Source organism: Gossypium hirsutum, chromosome D05, assembly GCF_007990345.1.
Source record: "Gossypium hirsutum isolate 1008001.06 chromosome D05, Gossypium_hirsutum_v2.1, whole genome shotgun sequence".
In the NCBI taxonomy this organism is placed as follows: domain Eukaryota; kingdom Viridiplantae; phylum Streptophyta; class Magnoliopsida; order Malvales; family Malvaceae; genus Gossypium; species Gossypium hirsutum.
In genome coordinates, this window is record NC_053441.1 from 27,017,939 (window position 1) to 27,029,338 (window position 11,400).

The following is an 11,400-nucleotide window of genomic DNA, read 5'->3' on the forward strand; positions in this document are numbered from 1 at the left end:
GGAAAGTGATTGGAAGCTGCTTCCGTTATGGGTCAACAGAACATTTTGTTAAAGACTGTCCGAAAAATAAAAATGATACTTCCGACGCATCACAGAGATCAATATCTACTACTTGAGGTAAAGGTTCGGGCAGAGGTGGTTCTGTATCCAGAAGTGGAGGTGTTCGGAGAAGTAGTGACATAGTTACACAGCAGTCAGAGGTAAGAGCACCGGCCAGAGCCTATGTAGTTCGGACAAGAGAAGAAGGTAATGCCCACAATGTTGTGACAGATATATTTTTATTGCATTCTGAGCTTGTTTATGCTTTAATTGATCCAAGGTCGTCACATTCATATATTAATTCAAAACTGGTTGAGTTGGGAAAGTTAAAATCTGAAATGTCTAGAGTTTTAATAGAAGTGTCTAGCCCTTTGGGACAATTTGTGTCTGTAGATAAAGTATGCCGGAGATGCCCGTTGATGATACATGATAAAATATTTTCCGTTGACTTATTGATTATGTCTTTCGGTGATTTTGATATAATATTGGGTATGGATTGGTTATCTGAATACGGGGTGATTTTGGATTGCTACAAAAAGAGGTTCAGTATTCAGATAGAGGATGGAGACAGAATTGAGGTGAATGGCATCCGTACCAGTGGCACGACACGTATCATTTCTGCGATGAAAGCTAATAAATTACTTCAGCAGGGTTGTTCAGCGTATTTGGAATATGTTATTAATTTTGATTCAGTTGGAAGTCATGTAGTCAAATCAGAACTGTATGTGAGTTTCTAGATGTATTCCCATAAGAACTGCCGGGCTTACCACCTGATAGAGAGGTCGAATTTGCTATAGAAGTGTATCCGAGTACAACACCAATCTTTATACCTCCGTACCGAATGTCGCCTACTGAATTAAAAGAGTTAAAGGTACAGTTACAGGACTTACTAGATCGTGGATTCATTAGACCGAGTATTTCACCTTGGGGAGCTCCAGTGTTATTTGTTAAGAAGAAAGATGAATCTATGAGATTATGTATTGATTACCGGCAGTTGAACAAAGTGACGATCAAGAACCGGTATCTGTTGCCTCGTATAGATGATTTGTTTGATCAGTTGAGGGGAGCATCAGTATTTTCAAAGATTGATTTGAGGTCCGGGTATTATCAACTAAAGGTAAAGGAAAATGATGTGCCAAAGACTGCTTTCCGTACTCGATATGGTCATTATGAGTTTTTGGTGATGCAGTTTGGGTTGACTAATGCTCCAGCTGCTTTTATGGATTTGATGAACCGTATTTTCCAGCCGTATTTAGATCAGTTCGTGGTGGTTTTCATTGATGATATATTGGTTTATTCGAAGACTGAGGGAGAACATGATCAACATCTCAAAACTGTGTTACAGATTTTGCAAGAAAAACAGTTGTATGGGAAGCTCAGCAAATGTGAATTCTGGTTATCAGAGGTGGTATTTTTGGGACATGTAGTATCGACAGATGGAATCAGAGTTGATCCGAAGAAGATTGAAGCAATTGTTCAATGGAAGGCACCAAAGAATGTATCTGAGGTACGCAGTTTTCTTGGTTTAGCTGGGTATTACAGAAGATTTGTAAATGGATTTTTGAAGATAGCATTACCAATGACCAAGTTACTACAGAAGAATGTTCCTTTTATCTAGGATGATCTGTGTCAGAGAAGTTTTGAGACATTGAAACAAATGTTGACAGAGGCACCAGTTCTAACATTACAGAGGCACCAGACGATGGATAGAACTTTTGAAAGATTATGATTGTGTTATAGATTATCATCCAGGAAAGGCAAATGTGGTAGCAGATGCATTGAGCAGAAAAGCAGCAGTTGAATTACGGGCAATGTTTGCTCAGCTTAGTATTAATGATAATGGAAGTTTGTTAGCTGAGTTAAGAGTCAAGCCGGTAATGTTTGATCAAATCAGAGCAGCACAGCTAGAAGATGAAAAGTTGATGAAGAAAAGAGAAATGGTACAACATGGTACGATGGAAAATTTTAGTATTGATGAGTATGATTGTTTGAGATTTCAGAACCGTATTTGTATCCCAGCTACTTCTGAGATTAAAAAGCTGATTCTCCGAGAAGCACAGGATAGTACTTTTGCTTTACACCCTGGTGGAACGAAGATGTATCGTGATCTACGAGAACTGTATTGGTGGCCAGGGATGAAGAAAGATATAGTCGAGTATGTTGGTAAATGCCTGACTTGTCAGCGGGTAAAAGCAGAACATCATGTTCCGACTGGTTTGTTACAGCCCATTACTATTCCCGAGTGGAAATGAGATTGCATTACCATGGATTTTCTTATGGGATTGCCATTATCGTTAAGTAAAAAGAATGCCATATGGGTAATTGTCGATCGACTCACAAAGTCAGCTCATTTTATAGCAGTTAGAACAGACTGGTCACTACAGAAGCTTGCCGAGGTTTATATTCGAGAGATTGTTAGATTACATGGTATTCCTGTATCAATAATTTCAGATCGGGATCCTTGGTTTACATCAAGATTTTGGAAGAAGTTACATGAGTCATTGGGTACACGGCTTAATTTTAGCACTGCATTTCATCCGCAAACTGACGGACAGTCCGAGCGAGTAATTCAGATATTGGAAGATATGTTGAGAGCTTGTATCATCGACTTTGCGTCAGGTTGGGAACGATATTTGCTATTAGCAAAATTTTTTTATAATAATAGTTTCCAATCTAGTATTCAGATGGCTCCGTATGAAGTATTATATGGTCGAAGGTGTCGATCACCAGTATGTTGGACAGAATTAAAAGAAAGAAAAGTGATTGAGTCGGAATTGATTCAAGAGACAGAGGAAACAGTTAAAAAGATTAAAGATAGACTGAAAGCCGCATTCGACAGACAGAAATCTTACGCAGATTTGAAACGACGAGATATTGAATATTCCGTTGGTGATAAAGTATTCCTCAAAGTATCGCCGTGGAAGAAAATTTTGAGATTTGGTTGGAAGGGAAAGTTGAGTGCACGTTTTATTGGGCCGTATGAAATAGTTGAAAAAATCAGCCCGGTTGCGTATCGATTAGCCTTACCTCCAGAATTATAGAAAATCCATGATGTTTTCCATGTCTCGATGCTTCGGAGATATAGATCGGATCCTTCTCATATCATTCCCACTGAAGACATTGAAATTCGATCTGATTTAACTTATGAAGAAGAGTCCGTTCAGATACTAGCTCGAGAAGTGAAAGAATTAAGAAATAAACGGGTTCCTTTAGTCAAAGTTTTATGGAGAAGTCATAGTGTGGAAGAAGCGACTTGGGAACCGGAAGAGACGATGAGAGCACAATATCCTCATCTCTTCTCAGGTAAATTTCGAGGACGAAATTTATTAAGAGGGGAGAAATATAATGACCCAAAAATTCACGGGCATCAGAAAAGTACATTATCGGGCCTCCGTATTAGTAAATTGAGTTCGAAAATAATTATTAGAAATATTTACTAGACTAGTTGTGTGCTTAATTGAGTTTTAGATAGATGAATTTAGCTTAATTAAGAGTAATTAGTAAAAAAGATTAAATTACAATAGGAGTGAAAGTTTAATTATAGATTAAAATAAAATAAGAGGGACTAAATAGGTAAAAAAGCCAATGGCTTAAGTTTAGGCGGCAATAGATGGAAAAATCTTAGATTTTTTCTTGATTTATATTATAAAAATATTATTAAATTAAAATATTATAAATTATTTTAATTAAAATTAAGATAATATATTATAGGAAACAAATGAGATAAAGACAATTGTGTGGTGATAAAATAATACATGTGTAAAATATATAAAAACACACTTGTAATAAAATAAAATATTTTATTATAGTTTAAGTAAGATATTTGTGAATAAAATATTATTATATGATTATTATAATATATGATTATTATTATTAAAAAGAAAAAGAAACAAAAGAAGAACAGAAAAGAATAAGAGAAAGAGACAAAAACAGGGGAAGAAAAAGGGAAAGAAAAGAAAGAGGGAAAATTGACATTTTGAAGCTTGAAGTTTAATAGGTAAGCTAAATCAAGTCCTTTTCTCATAAATTTGATGTTTTTTGGAACCCTAGAGTGAAATACTTTTGGATTTAAGTTGAAAACTTAAAAGTTAACAGATTTTTTAGTAGGGTTTATGTTGAATAAATGATGGAATTGAGGTTTTATGTGATAGAATTTCTAGTTAGAGTTGATAAAAGGATTAAATTGTGAAGTAAGCTATAAGTTTTATGTTTGTAGGGATTAAATTGAGGAAAAATTGAAATTAATGAAATATGCTGAAATTTTGGTAGTTAAATTTGAGTTTAGAAGAAATTTGAATAGAAATAGAGTGTGAATTAAATTAGAAAAGTAAATAAATTTAGTTAGGATTAAATTGGAATTAAAGTATGAATTAGATAGAAATTTTATTATTATTATAAATCAATGCTGTAATTGATGGTGTAAATTATTATTATTTTCGTAGCTAACAAGGAACTCGAGGCATCAGTACACAAAGGAAAGAAGAAGGTTATTGAGGAATAATCGAGCAAAATTCGGGTTTGTATTACTATAATTCAAATTATTTATTATTTGATGTTAAATTTAAATTACGTGTATGGTAAACATATGATAAGGTAAGTGACTTTATTGAATTGAATTTGAAAAAATATAATTAAATTGAATGAGAAAAGTATGTGTTGGTATTGAACTGTGTTTAATTAGTGAATGGAAAAAGTATAATTGATATTGAAAATGAATTTTTGAAATAAAAGTGAAAATTAGATTGTGAAATTTATATACCCTATTAACTAGTCGGGTTGAGTCGGATATAATTGGCATGTCATAGGATTTAGAAGAGTACGAGATTTATCGGATTTGCCGATCAGGCACTTTATGTGTCGTATCTCAGACACTTATGTGTCGTATACTGATCAGGTACTATGTACCATTTTAGGCACAATGTGCCATATTGGTGTGTTTGGGTTGGAATCCGTGTATCCGTCAAAGTCCAGATTGTTAATAGGGTGAATAATTGAAATAAGAAAATTTAAAATTGTGGATTGAAATTTGAGATTGAAAATGAAAGGCATGAATTTAATGTTTATGTAGTGATTGAAATTATTACATGTGATATATGATTGAAATTGAAGAATAGTAAAAATTGTATTGTTATTGTTAGTTAATGAAAGTTTATAAATTAATTGATATTTAAGAAATCGGATAGTTACATGCTTGGTAATTATAATTATTTGTTGTTATTATAATTTGAATTATGGTAATACCACTGAGTATACAATACTCAGCGTACGATTGTTTCCGTGCGCAGGTTGAAAAGGGATCAGAGTCTCGTTTAGCATCCAGGACAATCCCGACTCCGACATAAAGATTTTGGTGATGTTTTCTTCCTTTAAGAGAAAGTGGCATGTACATAAGAATTATAATAGTTATTTTGGTATGTTATATAGTTTTGTTGTAAAGTAAGATATTATGTATTTTGATGATTATATTAGCAAATTGGTAGAAGTCCTTTATGGCATTGGTATCGAATTGAAATGACTTGATTAGTTTTATGTGTTAATTAGAAATGTTAATAGGATTTTTATTAAATAAGTTGTTATGTCAATATGTCAAGTAAGATTTAAGTATATAAATGCCTTGGTTGAAATACTGGAAGTGGGTTGGTTATGTTTGAAATTTTGCAGGGGGTTGTATGTAAAAATAAGCAGAAATGCTGTCGAAATTTTTATAAAAAAAAAACGAATGAAGTCAATTAGTAAAATTTATATGAATTATTTGTAAATTGTTTGATATGTCATGTAATGCCTCGTAACCCTGTTCCGGCGACGGTTTGGGGTTAGTGGGTGTTACAGTGCTATTATATTAATTAGATTGGAAAAATCTAATACTTGTATGTTATTTTAATAAATGCTTGGTGTGCATTTGTTTTAAGTGATTTGCAGTAGAATTTGATTTCCTCGTTAGTAGCATTATCTAATTAATTAATTGCCTTTGAAATTCTAAAAATTCATAAATTCCCCCTATAATTATTTTGATTTGAATAAATAATCCAAATTGACAATGAAAACTTAAACGAAAATTTAATCCATCTTTACAATGACAAAATAAAGTCGAATTTATATAAGCTCAAAATGACATAAAATATTTGAGAGAACGAGGAAGAAAAATTGGCGTTGATCGAGAAAAATGAGAAAGAAAAGTGTGGATTTTGGGGAAGGGAGGTGTAAAAATATATTAATTTTTAAACATATTTTTATATATTTTTTAAGTATTCTATTATATATATTCGTTATAAATTTTAATAATTGTGTTGCAAAAGTTTTCAATGATTTTCTTTTTTATATATTCTTTATAAATTTTAATATAAGCTCAAAATGACATAAAATATTTGAGAGAACGAGGAAGAAAAATTGGCGTTGATCGAGAATAATGAGAATGAAAAGTGTGGATTTTGGGGAAGGGAGGTGTGAAAATATATTAATTTTTAAACTTATTTTTATATTTTTTAAGTATTCTATTATATATATTCTTTATAAATTTTAATAATTGTGTTGTAAAAGTTTTCAATGATTTTCTTTTTCTTGTTTGGAAGAACACTACAAATTATTTTACTTACTAAATCTTTTAAAAATTTAGGTTTCTTTGCCATTTGAAATAGATTTCTTAAATTTTCTCACTTAAAACTTTTTTTATATATAAAATAATAATTCTCAATGTTTTTATAACTTAATTTTCGAATTTATTCTCAATGATGTTTTGGTTAGTAGAGAGTAAGATGTTTTGGCAACTTTAAGATGATGTTTTTTTTTTGGTGAATTACAAAAGGGGGTAAAGCCCTAACAGCAACGTGATTAGCACGACTTAAACTCAGGCTACACATGAGGCAGTGAACACCCTTACCATCAGGCTAACACACAAGGTTTAACCATAAGATCGTGTTTAATTTTTAGTATGTGTGGATTTGATATTTGTAATTAAATCTACCTTGTGTTAATCTTTTAAATGGTTAATTCTATCTTAAATATTTTGTTTTTTGAATTTTTAAGAATATAAAATTAAAAACTAAAAAAAAGCTTACCTGTGTGGCTCACATGGCCAGGAGACACGCCCATGTTTTAGGCCGTGTGGGCATTCGATGTGAGGCACACGGTCGTGTCCTTACCCCCGTAACTCTCTGACTTGGGTCACACGACCAACTCCACGCCCTTGTGTTAGGCCATGTGAAGGGTGCAGGGGTCACACGGCCAAGTCACACTCCCTTGTGCTAGGCCGTGTGAAAATACCTGGGCATTCTGTTTTGAAATTTCAAGGTGCGAGGGACACATGGGCAGATTACATGCTCATGTGCATGGCCGTGAGTCACACACGGCTAAGACAACACCCGTGTCTCTGCCCATGTGGACGAAAATAGACCATTTTAAGGCCACTTTTCTCACCCTTTTTAACATCAACCTACATACAACATTTAAATACACTAATATATCCCAACCAAGCAATCAAAACCAACCAATACATGTTCTAAACATAATATAACATTACATATACATCAATTACTTATACTTACCCATTTAACTCATTTCATTGATTTATCAGATTCTACTACTAATTACGCACATACAAACATTTAAGATTCACAACCACAAGTCAAATTATTTCATTGCCAAACCAACCCTATACATGTCATATAAACCAAAATTTATATTTCAAAAACTACTGTATTAAACTGGATAGTGTGGCTTGATATGTTGATTCGATCTTCCGATCACACGTTAATCTACAAGAACATAAACAACACGAGTAAGCTTAATGAAGCTTAGTAAGTTCAATAGATTAAACATTGATCTTACTGAACTCAATATAATCAACTAAATTGTAAATAAATCATACATTCTCCCTGTCAAATACAACATAAGTCAATGAACACACTTCCTTTAGATCAATATAATTAATAATCAATATATCTTTCAATTCATTCACATAGGTCTTTTACCAATTCTTACAGAATCGAGGAACGACTTATGGATATGAGTACTCGTTTTCTTTGTGCCATAGTCCAACTATGGTCTTACACATGCATTGCCATGGCCCAGCCATGATCTTACATTCGTAGTGCCATAACCCAGTTATGGTCTTATCATCAGAATGCCATAGCCCAGCTATGGTCTTACTTATAAATACTGCCATGGTCCAACCATGGTCTTACGTTCAAAGTGTCATAACCCAGTTATGGTATTTTCATTAAAATGCCATAGCCCAACTATGGTATTACATATAAACATTGCCATGGTCCAACCATGGTCTTATCCGTCAATTCATCCTTTGCTATAAAACGATTGTACACTATCCTGCGTTTTACTTGTTTTAAGCATTCATTTCAATTTCATAATTTGACAATAAATTTTAGTTTCAATAATAAGAATATGAATAAATACATTATATCATTCATAAATTAATAAATAATCATGAAATTTTAACCAGACGAACTTACCTGGGTTAAATTGTGGAATTTGTAATGGTTCAGAGATTTTTCAGCTATTTTTCCTTTTTCGTGTTGGTCTAAGGGCTCTTGATATGTAGCAAAATATGAAAACCAGCTTCTTAAGGGTTCTTCAATGGTGTTTTTGGATGAGAATTATGAAGAAATTTTCTAGAATTCTCTTATTATTTCAATTTGTAAGCTAAATTTTTTTTTTCTAATTTTGCCCTTATTTCACTTGATTTTTTGATTTTTCTCTGCCTATGCCGCCCAAGCCATCATCTTTGGGCTAATTTGCCTTTTATGTCCTCCCTCATTTAACACTTGAGCTATTTAATCATTTTAGCAAGTTTTGTACATTTTTTAATTTAGTATTTTTTAATTAATTAACTATCAAAATGTTAAAATTTTCTAACAAAACATTAATACTAACTTAATGACACCCTGTAAATATTTATAAAAATATTTACGGCTCGATTTATAAAATTGAGGTCTCGATACCTCATTTTTTAAACCATTCTACCTAATAAATCCTTCTAAAACACAAATCACCAATTCAAAAATCTTTCTAAAATCACACTTGACTCGTAAATAATAAATAACAAAATTTTCAAACTCACTCGTTGAATTTAGTGGTCTCGAACCACTATTTCTGACACCACTGAAAATTGGGCTGTTACATCTACCACCTATTTTGCCTGCATTATTTTCCTGAAACTAAACAACATTGGCCTATAAAGGAATGCTCGCCACAAACTCCAATTGTCATGTCTCACAATCTAACAACATCTCAATAAGCACATCCAGAGAAACATTCATATCTGAAGCCACCATGCGAACTTACTCATACTCCACTGGTAATCTTGCCAAAATAAAGTTGACTTATCCGAGATCAGGTACCAATCTACCAACTGCAGTGAGAACATCACATATGTTCCTTATCTTAGTCAAATATTCTTTAATGGACAACTGTCCCTTTTTTCTGAGAATAAAGACTATGTCTCAGACTAGAAATCTTCATGCTTGACTTAGCAACAAACCGTCTTTCAATTGCGAGCCAGACACCTAGACTCGTGCGAGCATTAGTAAGATAAACAAGGATCTCATCACACACAGTAGACAAAAGCCGAGATGCCAAGAGTTTGTCTTGTTGATTATGCTTCAAGAACGCAGTATTTTCCACCAATTGACCATTGTTGTCATCAAGAAACTAAGATGGAACACTGATAGTGCCTAAAACAAAATCTTGCAAATTACAGCCTTTAAGAATAAAAATAATTTGATGTTTTTACAAAAGAAATTTTGTTTCATTGAGCTTAATAGTATTATGCTTAGGAAATTGAGGAACACGTTTACTCACTATGCAAGAATTGCACCCAGGATCCAAATGACAAGAAGATACCTGTGTAGCACCATTACCATCATTAGCAGATTGTTATTGATTATCGCCATCTCCTGAGATTATTTTTAGAGCCATGACTCACCAACGAAACTTCAACGACTTTCCGCACACTACCCTCAACAAGAAACCGTAGCTTTTGATACCATGTTGAAACATTAATAGATAGAGAAAGAACACATGAACCTCAAAGAATCAAAGAAGAGAGAATATCAAAGAGAAGAAAGAAAGAATGATTTCTTCACTAAGTTCAACATGAATACAAAGAACCTACAACCATAGTATTTATACTAAGTTTTGAACAAAGAAGATGAATAACAACCTGAACCAACTAACTCAATAACTTATTAACAACCTAATTGTTGCAGCAGTTCCTTAACATTCATCGAGCCTCCTGGCTGTTGCTATTGAAGCTTGCGAACAGCTCAACTGTGAACACCTAGACTGCTGCAAATCAATCCTTAACACATTAAAATATTTAAAAGTTTCACTTAACCATAAATTAAAATTAAGTAATAAAATTCAATAAAATTTAATGTTTAGGAAAACCGAATCCTATAAAACTAAAATGAAAAAGTTACTTTATACCAAAAAAATATGGAAATGTTTTGTTTATCGAATAAAAAAATAACAAATATTAAACAAAATAAAATATAATTATGAATTTGGGTATCCGACAGTAAATTATTCACCTTATCATGCTTTAAAATTTAAAAAATAAACAAAATAAAACAAAAGAGACTGTCTATTATTTATTCATTTCTTTCTTCTCTTTTGATTCATTAGCTGAGTTAATATTCAGATATTTGGTTTTAGGTCTTAAACTCGATGACTTTGACTCGATGTCGAGTTTAAAATTCTTTTAACCAACTTCTAAAAATAGACAAAAAAAAAACAATAAATTAAATTCCAAAATAAAAAATAAACAATATTTGGGTAGAAAGGTTTTTTTAATCGCATATTTAACTTTAAAACACTAGCGTTTTCCGGTATTTTTGCGGAAAAAGAATATTTTTAAGTTAAAAGTGGTTTTTTCACCTGCATATAAAATTCTTGACCCCGAAATTTAAAAAATAAAAAAAAAGTGCTGCTGTTTTAACTCAGCCAATGAATCTAAAGAGAAGAAAGTAAAGATGTATGTTTCAATTTTCAGAGGAAGTTGGCAAAGGCTTTCTTAGTAGAAATGGATATTTATACCACACAGATTGTACCATATACCTTTCTTAATTCAATTTTTATAACACGATATATTAATATTAAATTACAAATTATGTCGACATTTTTTGGTAAAAGTACATAAGGAAATTATGTCGACATGTTCAATATATGCATTTCTTTCTTTTTGACACTACAACTATTTCTTTTTTAGATTTTATACGAATGGTTTGAATTTTTATAATTTCATAGTTAGCTTCAATCTTTTATTATGATTAAAATGTTGATATATATGCGTCTAAATATACAACCTTTTACTTTTTTTTCTTTGAGATCATATAATAATGATTAATT

General features: G+C 32.1%; 1 long non-coding RNA gene across 2 annotated transcripts; it reads right to left on the bottom strand.

Moving 5' to 3' along the window:
- Nucleotides 1-9,099: 9,099 nt before the first annotated feature.
- Nucleotides 9,100-11,081, bottom strand: LOC107904913 (uncharacterized). Of its 2 annotated transcripts, none has more exons than XR_001686402.2 (2): nt 10,584-11,081; nt 9,100-10,335 (listed from the first exon to the last, which is right to left on the bottom strand). It is a non-coding gene; the product is annotated as an uncharacterized lncRNA (long non-coding RNA). The 2 variants fall into 2 exon arrangements; XR_001686401.2 differs by having other exon boundaries at nt 9,100-10,338.
- Between the last annotated feature and the right edge of the window lie 319 nt (nt 11,082-11,400).